This window comes from Chrysemys picta, chromosome 14 (genome assembly GCF_011386835.1).
Source record: "Chrysemys picta bellii isolate R12L10 chromosome 14, ASM1138683v2, whole genome shotgun sequence".
Taxonomy (NCBI): Eukaryota; Metazoa; Chordata; order Testudines; family Emydidae; genus Chrysemys; species Chrysemys picta.
The window spans coordinates 16,992,110-17,008,211 of NC_088804.1; the positions used below are offsets into that span (position 1 = coordinate 16,992,110).

The 16,102-nt window shown below is 38.3% G+C and overlaps 2 long non-coding RNA genes across 4 annotated transcripts in view; one reads left to right on the forward strand and one right to left on the reverse strand.

Annotated features, from left to right (window-relative positions):
• The first annotated feature begins 1,165 nt into the window (after window positions 1–1,165).
• LOC101947655 (uncharacterized) overlaps window positions 1,166–16,102 on the forward strand; it is a 53,616-nt gene continuing 38,679 nt past the window's right edge. For both annotated transcript variants that reach the window (XR_006174955.2, XR_010592552.1), the window contains exon 1: window positions 1,166–1,304. This is a non-coding gene — a long non-coding RNA (uncharacterized LOC101947655). The remainder of the gene's footprint in view (window positions 1,305–16,102) is intronic.
• LOC101947479 (uncharacterized) overlaps window positions 4,998–16,102 on the reverse strand; it is a 64,187-nt gene continuing 53,082 nt past the window's right edge. The window contains exons 3-4 of one of the 2 annotated variants that reach the window (XR_508614.4): window positions 14,079–14,158; window positions 4,998–6,100 (exon numbers count right to left, since the gene is read on the reverse strand). This is a non-coding gene — a long non-coding RNA (uncharacterized LOC101947479). Of the gene's footprint in view, window positions 6,101–12,289; window positions 13,375–14,078; window positions 14,159–16,102 lie in introns of those variants that run through there. The other variant, XR_255470.4, reaches the window with a different exon arrangement.

The window sequence follows — 16,102 nt, forward strand, 5'->3', positions numbered from 1 at the left end:
CAAAGTAACCCATGTTAATGAATGCCAATTTCATGTTGCATGATTTTGCCCATATTAACGCTTTAGCTTTACAGAGATTGTAAATCATAACATAAAAGAGTCTTAGAATCAGTTATAGTGCTATCAGTAATATATGTTATTGCTGGTAAAAGTCCATTGTCAAAATAAAACCATTGTGGTCAATGCAATGGGTATCGATAACTGAACAAGGTGTGAGAGTACACCTTATCTTAGATTTTAGCTATTATTTTTCAGTCTACTCTTATTTGTTTTTCAGCTTTGCATAATTAATTAGAAACTCTAGTTCATGCAAAAGAAGAGGTATGTCCAACTGTTTCTCACAGATGTCAGTTGAAACCAGCTATCACATTAACACCATATGACAATGACAGTTTCGTAAATCATCCCTTGACCTGGTTTGCTTCTGAATGAGTTTCTGTCAAAAGAAAAATGTTTATCCTAATACATACACTCCCCTGCCACTTTTATCCATTGACTTCATTGAGAATTTAGTCTCTTCCCAAAATAATAATAATTTTTAAAAAAACATTTGGTTGCATTCTGCATTGTCGATAATAGTGGACATATTTAAAGCCCCAATTCGGCAAGTTACTTAAGCACATGCTGGATATCAGTAGGTCAACTAACATGCTTAAAATTAAGCATATGCTTAAATACCTTGCTGAAACAGGGTCAAATGTCCCATTACGCCACAGAGATGCTGGGAAGAATTACATCTTTCTCAGTATGACTTCCTTCTTTCTATCACACAACCCCATTTTCCTAACAAAAGGAGATTTTTGCTAATTAAACAGGAGGCACTTTCATAAAACCTGTTAGATTTCTCCTAAATCTAAAAGTAATTAAAAGTAGTGGGCTCATTAATGAAGAGGTCATTATCTGTCCCCATTGCCTCACTTCTAATTTAAATAGGCGACGAGGCTGTGGTGGAGAGCCTAGCATGTCAAAATAGGCAATTTACTGCTTTAGAAAAATACTCCAATTCACATATAAATCTCACTTCACATGGTTTAAAGATGACCTGCAAATGAAGACAAAAAAAATGTGTCCCTGCCCTTTTTTGCATCCTCATGGGGTAGAAAGAAAACCTGAAAGGCTTGAGAGTTGAGGGGATTTTGTTTTCTTTTGTTTTTAAGAGGGTTTTTTCCTGCTTGTTTTTACCTCAGAAATATCGAGAACATGAACTCTTTGCTTCTCTGGTTTTGCTGGATGATTCCTTTGTCTCTAGAGGAGAAGAGAACTGGAGGTTTCACAACAAAAGACTAGAATACTGCAATTGAGAGGTAAACATTGAAATATCATGTCAGCCTCCCATCCCCCCCCCCCCGCAAAAGTCACAAGATTGCGTTAAAAAACATGAAGTTAAAAATACATGTAAGGTTCTTTTATTTGCCTTTTGGTTTTGATCTTTTATGGTACAGTGGGAAAGGAGTGTTACATTTTCATGCTTTTCTTCACAAGCATGAAAGCTAAAAACTTTAAAAAAAAAAAGCTGCAATTCTCAGATATTCACATAACTTCAGAAACTGGGGTTTTAAGAATAACTCGAAGTGTCACAGCCCTCAGAATATAATCACAAGAGTTGGCAACACTGTAATTGTGAGAACTTTTATCTAAATAGAGGTTAACCAAAACCAACAAAAAACCACCACCACCACCACAACAAAAGAAAGGGCTTGAAATAGGGCTGTCGATTAATCGCAGTTAACTCATGCAATTAACTCAAAAAAATTAATCACGATTAATCACAGTTTTAATCTTTTTTGGATGTCATTTTACATTTTCAAATAGATTGATTTCAATTACAACACAGAATACAAAATGTACACTGCTCACTTTATATTATTATTTTTATTACAAATATTTTCACTGTAAAAAATAATAATAAACAAAAGAAACAGTATTTTTCAGTTCACCTCATACAAGTGAGGTGCAATCTCAGACATAGTGCAATCACTTTATTGTGTAAGTGAAACTTACAAATGTAGATTTTGTTGTTACATAACTGCACTCAAAAACAAAACAATGCAAAACATTAGCGCCTACAAGTCCACTCAGTCCTACTTCTCGTTCAGCCAATTGTTAAGACAAACAAGTTTATTTACATTTATGGGAGATAATGCTGCCCACTTCTTATTTACAATGTCACCAGAAAGTGAGAAAAGGCATTTGCATGGGACTTCTGTAGCCGGCATTGCAAGGTATCTACATGCCAGATATGCTAAATGTTTATATGCCCCTCCATGCTTCAGCCACCATTCCAGAGGACATGCTTCCATGCTGATGATGCTTGTTAAAAAAATAATGCGTTAATTAAATTTGTGACTGAACTCCTTGAGGAAGAATAGTATATCTCCTGTTCTGTTTTACCTGCATTCTGCCATATATTTCATGTTATAGCAGTCTCGGATGATGATGACTCAGCACGTTGTTCATTTTAAGAACACTTTCACTGCAGATTTGACAAAACACAAAGAAGGTACCAATGTGAGATTTCTAAAGATAGCAACAGCACTTGACCCAAGATTTTAGAATCTGAAGTGCCTTCCAAAATCTTAGAGGGATGAAGTGTGGAGTCAATCAGAAGTCTTAAAAGAGCAACACTCCAATGCACAAACTACAGAACCCGAACCACCAAAAAAAGAAAACCAACCTTCTGCTGGTGGCATCTGACTCAGATGATGAAATGAACATGTGTCAGTCCGCTCTGCTTTAGATTGTTATCGAGCAGAACCCGTCATCAGCATGGATGCATGTCCCCTGGAATGGTGGTTGAAGCATGAAGGGACATATGACTCTTTAACGCATCTGACATTTAAATATCTTGAGATGACAGCTACAACAATGCCATGAGAATACCTGTTCTCGCTTTCAGGTGACATTGTGAACAAGAAGTGGGCAGCATTATCTCCTGAAAATGTAAATAAACTTGTTTGTCTGAGCGATTGGCTAAACAAGAAATAGGACTGTGTGGACTTATAGGCTCTAAATTTTTACATTGTTTTATTTTTGAATGCAGTTATTTTTTGTACATAAATCTACATTTGTAAGTGTGGAAGTGAAGAAAGGGAGAAAGGGAATTTGAACATAGATATCTTAGTCTCTAGGAATAGAGCAAGAGTCAGGCTAACAAAGTCAGGCTGACACCAACTCTAATAACGTGAGACTTGAAGGCAGGGCCTAGGTGGGTGGAAACAGACAGTAAGAAATACTGTTTTGACCTTGTGTTAGATAAGAATGGAATGTAGACTGTGGTAGAAATTAATAAAAAAAAGTAAGATATCAAAAAGAAATATGTATAACAAAATGCAGCTGTTGCTCATTATGGTATGTAACAAAAGGTATAAAAGCTTGCCCGAATTGTTTATCTAGCGGAGACCTGTCTAGGGAGGGGAATCCCTGCCCGTGTGTACTCTCCCGACCAATTGCAATTGCTCGTAATAAAGCTGCCTCTGGCTTGTTGCTTCAAACTCAGAGTGAGGACATTGTATTCTTTCTTCCTTTCTTTCTTCTTGTCTTTCTTTTCATAAGTTCAACTTTCATGATAAAGAGATTGCATTACAAAGTTGTATTAGGTAAATTGAAAAATACTATTTCTTTTGTTTTTTTACAGTGCAAATATTTGTAATAAAAAATAAATATAAAGCGAGCACTGTACACTTTGTATTCTGTTAATCAATATATTTGAAAATGTGGAAAACATCCAAAAATATTTAAATAAATGGTATTCTATTATTGTTTAACAGTGTGATTAATTGCACGATTAATCACGATTAATTTTTTTTAATCGCTTGACAGTTCTAGTTTGAAATAATCTGACCAAAATATCTCTTTGATCTCAATTGCTCACATTTCAGAATCTTAGGGTGCTGTAACACCATTAGTTCTGCAGTCCTACAAACAATCCAACAGCAAAAATAAGGCCTTGTGTCTTTAAGGTTAAATAAAAAGGTAAATACGTACTCAATTACCAGATATGAGACATAATCAAAAGATGATAAATAACCCTGGATTTTGGCAAACAGGTTAGACAGCTCACAACAGATACAATATTATTACTAAGGTAAAAGATTTGTATTGAATTTAGAAAACAAAGACTCTATTAGAAACTGGCAAAAGGGTTGCTGGCCAGAAAAAGCTATCGTGAATAAAAAAATGTCACTTTGTTCACATTCAGTGATCACATAAAAGTGGTAAGATTTTATGAAGTAATTGTAGATAGCTACTAAAGGTAACTGAGAACGTGAATGAGATAAACAAGCATGCATAGAAGAGTGAAGTGAGCACAGATGCATCAAGAAAACACAAACTTTGTGGATTGAGCCTGTTTTGGACAATGTGAAAAAGACTGATGAGACTGTTAAAGATATGGAGACACACAACGACATTTTACTTTACAGTAGATCCAGAAAACTGTTGGCATGTCCACGAATACTGATTGAAACCTGTTGGTACTGTCGTAACAATACAAACAAGGGTATGCTAAATCGTTGTACATGTTCCAATTTGTTCAGTCAAGGAATTTAGAAAAACACAATTAAAAGTGGAGATATGCTGGAGAGGGCTACTTCAGAGGTGCCACACATCCTTCAGGGCACTGTGCAGTGTCACACCACCCATTGATTCATGCATGGAGAGTCAGAGACCAGGTGCAGAAAGAATAAAACCAGTAGCCTCACTACTGTGTTCCCTTTATAAGTTATTTCTTTCATTAATTAAGGACAAGATTACATAGCTCAGCAAGGTGCTAAGGAGCTGCAGGCATTCTCTGGCTCCTCTGCATCGTGGGATAGAGCACAGCAGTGCAAACAACCTCCACAGGGCCTCCCCCATGTAGATCATAGAATAGAATATCAGGGTTGGAAGGGACCTCAGGAGGTCATCTAGTCCAACCCCTGGGGATGGATAGGCAGAAGTAGGAAGGGGACATCTACACAGCAGCCCCACAGTCCCACACCCTGATCAGAAAGGCTGAGCTGGCCCACAGGAAAGTAATCGGCACCAGGCAAAGGGCTGGCACAGATTAACTCCCCCCTCCTGGCTCAGAGAAGCAAGTTAGGGAAGTCAAGTACCAAACAGTAAGTATGAGCCAGAATTTGGTCCCTGTTCTTCTCCTGGGGCAGTACAACTTCAGGCTTCCCCTTTCTCAGGATTAGCGGTAACTCTACAATCTAGCCCTAAATAAATATTATCTAAAGCATGCTTCACTCATCATTGAAATACCCATTGGAAGGTAACAGAGAATGCAGAACAGGCAGGAAAACAGATCAGAATTGGAGCTGGGGGGTGGTGGAATTGGAGGAGGGGATGAAGAGACAAAAAGGGAGTGGGGCATATGGGAGGCAGAGTTAATAATTGCATTAAATGCTAGGGACAGAAGCCAGGGTCACTACGGGTTGTATTAAAGAGTGAAAGGGAGGGAAGAGGAAAATGGTGTTATGTCCTTTCCTTTCGCTGGATGAATCCCCTAGACAAGTCTTCTCAAATTTTAGTTTGAGGGAACAACAATGTTGTCCCCTTCTCCGTGCACCCTCTGGCTCCCAAAGAGCACCATTCCCTCACCCACTCTCCCTGGTACCTGTGCAGACTTCAGAAGAGGGAGGAAACAGAGCACTGAGAAGATGAGAAGAAAACATGGAAAATAAGAAGGAAGACACACACAGAGTTAACTTTTTTATTTGAAGGTCATACAAATTTGTCCTGATATGTTCACTTTCTGCCAACTTTGTAGCAAACACGGGCAAAGGGTACAATACAGGGGTAACTGGGTGAAATGGAATGGCCTGTGATATACGGGAGATCACTTCTGGCCTTAAACTCTATGAATTTATGAAAAGTCCATTGAGTTTAAGCTCAACATACACATTTTACATTAATATTTGCAATTCTGAATTGGCGGCTGTTAGTTTTATAAGTCAAAAGACAGTAACGATGGCATTTGTGGTATGTAGCAAACCAGCGAAGTGCGCTTTTTACATACACCAAAGATATATTAGCTGCACACATTTGAGTTGTCTCACTGACTTCTGTAGGGCTACTCGGGAGCTTTAAGTTCTTTGCTGAACTGGAGTCACCACTTCTGAAAAAATGTAAATAAATAGAATTGGGACAATTCATGAATGGAAAAAAGAAGTGAAATTCAAATCTGTTCTTCATTATGAATTATTTACTCAGCTCTGGTTCAGATGCCTGAGGTAGACACTTAAGTCTTAGACCAGTGGTGGGCAAACTACGGCCCGAGAACCACACACGGCCTGTCAGAGTAATCCATTGGTGGGCCGCAAAACAGTTTGTTTACATTGACCATCCGCAGACACGGCCGCCCGCAGCTCCCAGTGGCTGTGGTTTGCCGTTCCCAGCCAATGGGAACTGTGGGAAGTGGGGCAGGCCACAGAGACACGCTGGCCGCTGCTTCCCACAGCTCCCATTGGCCAGGAACGGCGAACTGCGGCCACTGGGACATGCAGGCGGCTGGGCCTGTGGACAGTCAATGTAAATAAACTGTCTCATGACCCGCCAGCGGATTACCCTGATGGGCTGCATGGGGGCCGCAGGTTGCCCACCACTGTCTTAGTCTGTCTAGAAGACGTAAGTCTTTGGATTCTTCTGATCAGGTTTTGGCTCATTCACTTACACCAAGGTTAAATATGGTCCAGTATACTTGCACTTTCTAATACATTTGATTTTCCTTCAAATATATTAGAATATAGGTATTATAAATAAAAATATTGGAAATTAAATATCTGAGAGTATATTCTTCCATATGTTTGCACTTTGAGTATAGTATATTTTATCACAGAAATTCATGTATATTTTTTTCATGTAGTGATGAAAATCTTTTCTTCTGATAAAAACTGTTTCTAAAGCAAAGGCCTGTTAAAGAAGCATTGAAGGGTTAACTGAACATTGACTCTCACCGTGGCATTTTCTGAATCATTCCTGTCTCTTTACTTAACTTTGGGCTTGTCTACACTTACCGTGGATCGACGCTGTTTCGCTCAATCCACCAGGGGTCTATTTAGCAGGTCTAGTGAAGACCCACTAAATCGACCGCCGATCACTCTCCCGTTGACTCTGGCGAACGAGAAGCATAAGGTAAATCGACAGGAAAGTTTCTCCCATTGACCCAGCACGGTGTAGACACAGCAGTAAGTCGACCTAAGGTACATCGACTCCAGTTATGTTATTCACGTAGCTGGTGTTGCATAACTTAGGTTGACGTAACCCCGTAGTGTGGACCTGCTCTCTGAACTCTGCATTTATCAGATAGAAACCAGAGGGATGTTGATTTAATTGCTGATTGTAATCCTGACATCATACATTTTCAGCAATATTATTAGGTAGTTTTAAGGAAAGGAGATACTAAGGGTATGTCTACACAGCTGCTGGGTCAACAGATTCACACCCACAGGGTTTGGGCTAGTGCACTAATAATAGTTGTGTAGACATTCCTTTGATGTTCCAGCTTGGGCTCTGAACTCACCCACCCCACTCCCCAGGGTTTCTGAGCTGCAATGTTCACATTACTATTTTTTAGTGTACTAGCACAAGCTTGTTGACCCAGGCTGCAAGATTCGCTCCCAGCAGCTGTGTGGACATACCCTAAGGGGCAAATTTAGATGCATGCTCCCAGTCCCCATTGACTGAAAAGACAAAAGAAAAACATGCATCCAAGGACAGAATTTAGCCCCAAATTTGAAGTTCTAGTTTTAAAGTAGTAAACTTATTTCATAACCATTGCATTTATCTGAATTTTATGAGTCCAGTTCTTCTCTCAGTTAAACGTATTGGACTGAATTTAACTGGGGTATTAAGCATCTTTTGGTATTGGCTTTGACACTCAACTCAGTAAATGATACAGGGCAAACATTGATCGACTTCATCTCCAGACATTTTGCTTAAAATATACAAAATTAATGAGATGGAACATTTTTATTCAGGGCCATGATGCACTTTCTTCCAATAGGAGGGAAACAAAACTGGAATGTGATTGATATCCTTCTGACTCATTGTTTTTTGTGACTGACTTAGAGAGCTCTGGAAATAAGACAAGAGACTACAGAATACAACAGCATATATCTCACCATTTTGTGTTTTCAGTGTGGAAACAGGCTTGGTAAAATCTCTTCTCTTCTTATTTTCACAAATGTAAAACAAGTAATTCTATTGCTGTCTATTGATTCATTTGCAATGAGCTAGTAAAAACTAAACAGATGATTCAGCTAAGTAACATTAGATTACCTCTTAGCTATGCCCAAGTAGGATAAGATTTCACACTCTGTATTCAGGCTAAACCTTCCATTGACTTCAATGCAGGTTTTTAGTTAGTATGAGGAGTACGGGATTGGGCCCAGTAGTAGTCTGAACTCCTTAATATAATGCTCAAACCCCACATCTGGACACTTACCACAAAGGTGAGTGGAGCAGGCATTAATCTGTCAGTATGAGATGGTTTGTGTCATATGGATAGCCTATTAAGGAATGTATATTTGATTATTGGGCTCCCCGTGTTTTCTAAAACAGGTGTTGATCCAGTTCATTCTTGGTGTAAAGTGAATGGGTTTACACCATGGATGAGTACAATCCTGTTTTCTTTTTATGAAAGCTGGCTAAAAGAAAATGAATTGAAGATCCATAAGTAGAGCTCAATCCTGTTCCCATTGGAATCAATGGCAAGACCTCCACTGACTACATGGATGGGGGGGCAGGAATGGGGATCATAGTTTGACCCTTCAGCCTGATGATGCAGCACTGTTCATTAGAAACACAGAAAGAGCAAACTCGTTTTTTCTTTCTTTCATACCTTTTGCACAGTTAACTTTAAGGGGAAATAATTATAAAAGGGCTACATGTTTACTTTTAAACACAGCATTTTTTCCACTCTGCCCCAAGTCTGACATTTTAATGACCTGCAGTGCCTTGGGTTTTACTGGCAGCATATATTGAAGGGGTATTTTATGTACAATTTAACATTTGCACAACACAGCTCCATGTTTTGTCACTCTTTTATGCTGTGGAAAATGTCTTTTAAGTTATTATTTCTTTTAATTGCTTACTAATTTGAAGGCATTTTGCAATCATCTTAAAATGCTGTTATGTTTACCATTGCTAAGGTTTTTTTAATTTAAGACGAGCAAGCAAAGTAAAGACTGCATGTATTTTCACTCAAATTACTATCCTAAATGACTCCATGGGGGGTTTCTTATAGGGGTCACTGAAAGGCAGAATGGAATGTTTTTACTTCTTCGCTTTGTCACAGAAATTAGGTTACAAGGGCTATAAATGCAGGTAATACTTTTTATTGCTAGATTTTCCTCTGTAATGAATATAACATTTCTTCTTTTCATATAATGATACCCACCAAATGCCTTAGTACTTAGCATGTTTACTCTTAGCTTTAACAAGGGTCTATAGTAATTCCTCTTTAAAAGTCTGGCAAGCAGTCCAAAGGCAAAAAATAAACCTTATATGTCAGGATCAGCTGCTGGAAGTGGGAGATCAAGGGAAAACATTATCTGATCCCACACCAGTACGTCCAGCCAGTTCATCGGTAACAATAACCTTTGAGTAGGCAAAATACCAAAAGGTAACATCTAAAACCAGAGGAGAGAAGTCATCAGCCCAAATTAGAGAGGCCAGAAAATCAAGACACAGTGAAATGCAAAATACAAAATTGGCCACTTATTTTTCTACTATAAAACACATTGCTCTATGCCAATCTGCCAGAATCCACATTTACACGATTCGCCAGTTCCAAAAAAACGTAGTCTCAGTACTGCTTTGGGAATTGGGACACATTGTTAAACTAGGAGAAGCAGCTCCACCTCCATGAGGCTACACTCTTTAACAGCTGATCCATCGAGCATGCTACAGTTGTTCAGTATTACTAGACTCCCAGGGCTAGCTCTTTAGGGGATTACACCTCCTTCCCTGCTTTGCTCTTCAAGAGGGCATTAATATTCTCTGAAATGCGTCCACTCATCTGTAGCTCTGTAAGGCCGATCTACTTTGATCTTAGCCTCAGAAATAGAATGATGAGGGATAAGAGTTCAAAGTATAAGAAGAAACTCAATATGCAAAGAATGTACCACATCTTTATAAGTAATGAGAATTCCCTCCATTTGTTGCTGTTGTAAGGAAAAATAGTTTAATATCTTTATGGGATTAGGGCTCCATGGTACTTTGCTAATGAGTGGCCAGAGCTATTAAGGTTTTCCTTATGTCTCCAGATACGCTGGTAAACAAACATCTATAAACAATGGCATGACTAAGGCTGATTATTAAGATTTTTGATCTGGCAGGTATTTTATTAATGTGGCTAACATGTTGAGTTATTTTGGTTGTGGACCCAACAGAGCAAATAAACAACACAGAATTTCAATCTTTTCCTTACAGGCAACTTGAGGATTAAGGACATTTCTAGTAATGAATGGGTTGTTTTTAGATGAAGTTTATCACAAATAACCCTAGATTGTAAAGTCTTTTGCTATTCAAGCAGCTCTGGATGGACAGGGCAGTTGGGAAATTGACAGTGTGGATAAAATTCTTTGTTTCTTACTGGATTGCCTAGTACTGTAGAGATGTCATTCACATAAACCCTCAGCCTGCAGAGTAATGACAAACACCAGCAAATTCAGCTTTCATAATTGTATTTGAGCAAGATTAGCATACACCATTCTGTTCAAGTTTTAGTTTTTAGGTTAGCTGCCATTCATATTAATCAGCTTTGTCTTTTTCAGTGCTGCCTTTTCTGTGTAAGAGCAATGGGTGAATGCCAATGTTTAATAACCCCCTTACATCTACTAATTCCTTTTCTAGCAATTGTGTGGGTTTTTTTTTAAAAGATGGCAAATTAAATTTGTACAATTGGAACAAAACAATGTAAAAAAACTAATGTTGCCTGTCTTTAAAATGCTAGCAAAACTTCTGCTATGCCTCAAATTTTTCTTTTTTGATTTATTTTTATTTTTTAAATATAGTAGGATTTAGGCTCACTAAACGACATCATTTTGTTAGATCTGTTCTAATGATAAATAACACTATGAAGAAAGGGATGATGTGAATACTTTGACATTTGGGGGCCGATTCTTTTCTAACTGATGACAGCAAGAGTTTTGTCCCATCCTTGTTTTTATCACTTTTAAACAATTTTTAAAACCGGGATCCGCATTTGCATGGATGGAGCCAACTAAAAATCAACAGTTTTCCAATTTCTTTGCTCTACCAAGTGATACACGTTTTCATTTCATTTTCAAAAAGATGTTTGAGAAATATAATTGATGTGAATGACAGAATCAGAGCATGAAAGATTTGTCAGTCAAAACAATGTCACCCCAAAAAACGGCCCTTAACAGCTCTTTTCTCTTCTCTGATTGGAGAAGAAAGTTGCTTAAATTAATTTATGGGGAAGCATCTGTTTGACAGGCACATGTGTGATGAGTTTTGGAACACATTAGGTCTGTTTTTAAATGTTCTCTCCTAAAAAGATTTTGGATTTATTTTTAACTTTAACCTTATAAAAATGTAATTGCGCAAAAAATTCTTACACCAAAGAAACTCTTTTATTTAAATCCCAGTTTCAAAGGAATTTAGCTATGACCTGGATTTTAATTATCTTGGGGATTTTACTAATGCCTGGGGAAGGGAAAAATCTGGTACATTTCAGCATATTAAATACCAGTTTGTGTCAAAGCAGTCATTACACTTCTAATTCACCTGATTACAGGACACTGATATAGCATGGGGTACCACTAGATTTTTGGTATCTTTAACTAAACTAACATTAGAATAGGACTTCTATATTTCCATTATTGGGACATGCTACAGTAAGAGCAACCGAAATATTGTTGGGTTTTTAAACTGCTTAATTATCCTGTCATTGGTGCAACATTATTCAATTTTACATTACAGTTCTTTTCCTGAAGACCTAACTTAGATTCAAATAAACTGTTCATTTTTGGCAACCTAAAAGAAATGGAGTCCTTGTAAAAATCAGACTTTGGAGTGAGGAAGTTGGCGATTTTTTTCATTAGTTTCATAGGGCTCATTGTTCCTATTCGGGAAACTTTATAGCTGCAATCACCTACGGCTAGAATCTGAGCTATAATAATTATACTAAGTACTTTCTATTTGTCACTGATAAACAGCAATCCTTGAACGTCATGTAAGGAAAGTAGAAACTTTTATATTGTGCTTTAGTCCAGGACTTCATGGTTTGACTTCTCAGGGAGAGGTATACGCTTTCCATTTAAAAAAAAAAAACCCTAGATTTTGCATATAAGCAAACCACCCATTATTAAACATATTCATGGAAACCAGCATAACAAATATGGAAGGATAGCTGACCATGAGAAATGGATCTTTCACAAAGTGGGGATTCCTTAAATAAAGTATTTTGCTAAGAAACTTAAATATGACTTCCTGGAAACTGAAGGTTGGCAAGTTTAACTAAGTACTGTAAAAACATAACAAACAAACCAAAACCTTTCAGTTCAGTTGTGGATTAGCAATTAATGCTCTGAAATCCACAGGCTATGAGTATCTGCGCTGTCATAACCCTACAAGAGGGACTATATATTTTGTGTTTTTCAAAGGAAGAGCTTAATCATCTCTTTGTGGAGGAGTTTTGCTTGATTAAGGACTGCAGAATTTGGTCCACTGTCTTTAACAGCTCACATGAATAAGGCACAGTTGCATAAGTGTTTGCAAGATTGGGTCCTTTAGTATGTTTTCTATCTCCACTCCTATTAGCTGTGTTTAATTACCCAATCTAAATAAGGTGAGCAGTGTTTCCCTGTTGTCTCTTCCATTTCAGCTACAGCACTGTCAGCAAAGAGGTTAGGTTAATTTCTATTTTTAAAAAAGTTTTATTAAGAAGTCACCATGACTAGTGGTCCAGTAGAAAGCTATTAATCTGCACATGATGGAATTATTAGTTCTTTAATAGGATACATATTCTGTATCCTTAAGTAAGCTACTAAGAACCCAACTCATTGAAAATACTTTCCGTTAACATGAGCTAAGTAGCAGCACAAATTTGAATTGTTTTACTGTTGTGTTAAATGTGTCCTAGTAACTGCATTCACATTGGGGAACTACAGTTGTACAAATACTGGAATTCTCAGTATTTTTTTGGCACAGAATGCAAGATTCTGGAATTGGAAGTGAAGGAAAAATAATGAAACATTCCCCCAAAACGCTTATTTTCAAACATGGCAAATATAGCAATAACTGCTGGGCAGTTCAGCTAACCTCTGGATCAAATCTGGGATTGTTGCCAGGTAGGTAACTGTTCCAATACCTCTCAAATGCTCCAACTTTTCATCCAGATTTTTGCTTGTTCTCCAGTTGGGTCTATTCTTGACAGAGAGTTGAAATTTAATATTCAGGAGCTAATAATCTGAGCTTCGTTTTTAAAAAAACAACAACCTACAAATGAGACTATTTTGATTTATGAGGTTCCAGGGCAATTTCCAACTTGGCATAACTCTTAATATCGGAAAAGTTATATATCAGGAGGTTAATTTGGCCCCCTATGGTCTGTTCTACACACACACAAATGGCAAAGATTTAACAATTTAGCTAAACTTGTGCGACTGTGTATGTGGACATTCTTACATCACTTTAAATTTGCCTTACATGAGGAGCAAGCTAAGCCAGGTTAAAACTAATAGGAGAGTCCACAAATGCAGTTGAAGCAGTTTAACTAAGGCTTGGTCTACACTACCAAATTATGTCAGTATTACTATGTCACTCCGGGGTATGGCAAATCCACACCCTTGAATGATGTAGTTATGCTGACCTAACCCCCAATATAGACAGTGCTATGTTGGTGGGAGGGCTTCTCCACCACCTCTTGGGAAGGTGAAGTACCTCTTCTGATTGGAGAAGCTCTCCCATCAGTGTAGGTAGCATCTTCACTAAGCGCTAGAGCAGCGCAGCTGCACTGGTGTCATTGCAGCGCTGTAAGTGTAGACAAGCCCTAAATCAGTTCATTATCACACTTGTTGTTTAACTGGGGCAATTTGTTTGTAGACCAGCATTATGACTTTATTTACCACTCTTCAATGGCTGTCTTCTGACTTCAGTCCTTCCTAGTCGTATGTGCCAGTACAATCCCTAGAGTTGTCCACTGTAGCTGTTAATATAAAACCAGAAATAAAATAAATTGAAAAGGCATTGCATCCACTTTGACCTGACCCTCCTCTGTTTTCTTCACCTGCCCTTACTCCTGCCCATCTGACCTCCCTGCCTCCCGTCTAGCCAGGAAAAACCTTACTGCCTATATGTATTATTACCTAGGGCAGACTCGCAGAACTCCAGGAGCGTCCAAAAAACTATCTGGCAGATGGGCTCACCAAGCTGTCGTAAATATATCAATAAATAAATAGTCAGATTAGTCCAAATTAGTCCAGTGCAAAAGCCTCTGGGCTTGCCTGTTTAAAGTTAATAAAGAATATTGAAGGCTGGAAGACAGAATAGTTGTTCATCATAAAAATTACAGTATTCTTGTCTTGCTTAGTCCAAGAGAAGGGCAGCTAAGGCCAGTTATTTTTTAAGTGATCAGTTGTGGAAGGGACAAAAATGATGTGTAGGAAATAAGCTGTTGCTGCAAAGACTGGAGTTCCTCCAAGTGAGGAAGATGGTCTTGTTGTTAAAGCACTGAGGGGTTGTGGATTCAGGTCCCGACTCTGCCATCTCCCTCTGTTGCTTGATCACGCTATGCCTCAATTTCCCATCTGTAAAATGGGGATAACAGTAGTGCCCTATCTCACAGAGAGGAGTTGGATGATTATATTAATCAATGTTTATGTGGTGCTAAGATATTGTGGTGATGAGCACCATAGAAAAGCCTACGAGTAAAGAAAAACTTTGTGGGATCAAGAGTTCCTCTTTCTAGAACTGTTTGCTGCTGTAACTGCAGTTTATCTTGCAAAAGGCCTTGTCTACCCAGCATATCAGCTGTGTCATAATGCTGCAAGTAACAGTAAAAAGAAAGTATAGAAGGTAAAACTTTATACAAGATCAGATAGATTGAGTTAAAACTGTTATGGGTGAGCACTGTTGGATTCAGATTTTTGTGTATGTCACAAAGAGGAAATATTGTAAGAAGCTGGGGTTTAACAACTTAGCTCTTTTCTTTGAGGCGAAATAGAATTAGAACCTGCTTGTGTTTGGCCAGGGCTTTAGAATACTTTTTATTATTAGAATTACAAATTAGGCCTCTGGGCATTAAATAGAATATAACAAAAAACATAACTAACAAAGCTAAACATGGCCTAAAATCTATTACTGTGAGGAGTACCAAACTACTGCCCCTCGACTCCTAAATGGGACCACTGGCACTAATATTATGCCTCCAAAACTGACTTAGTACTTGATCCAGAGCCACTACTCTTGGTTTCCATCCGCAGCTGGCAACTCAGGCTATGTTGGCTGAATTTTGACTAGCACAGGTGGTGTAGATATCTCCTGCTGCAAATTTGCTCATTCTCACTAGCTGTATAATAAGCTCTTAGCCTTTCGGCAGTGGTGAAGTAGGAGGGAGAATAGTGGATCTTTTCTTTTGTTGTTCAACAGTATCAATGGTTTCCTCAAGTTGGCATGCAGCAACTGCACCAAGTAGTGTTTCTGGAGCAGCAAAGGTGGTACCATGTCCCACCAGACACTAGCTCTGCTTGATATTACACAAACTGGAAGACCTGTATAGGCTCTATTGAAATTAATAGAACTTTGGCCATTGACTTCAGTGGAAACAGGATTTCAGCTGTAATGTCTACAAACCATAGAGTCATAGAAATGTAGGATTGGAAGGGACCTCGATAAATCATCTAGTCCAGTCTCCTGCACTGAGGCAGGACTAAGTATGATCAGTTTTCTTTCTGGTTTCCACTTTTTTGGTACACTTGAGTCTCCTGATCTAAAGCTATAACTTGGTAAGGGCTTCCATTAGACAACAGCTAATTCTATGTCGGGTCAAATATTTATCTGTAATTGGATGAGTATGAAAGAAAGCAATTATCCAAACTACAGGGGACAACTCTGCAGGACAGGCTAAAAGTTAAAGCAAAAGTGTGATGCT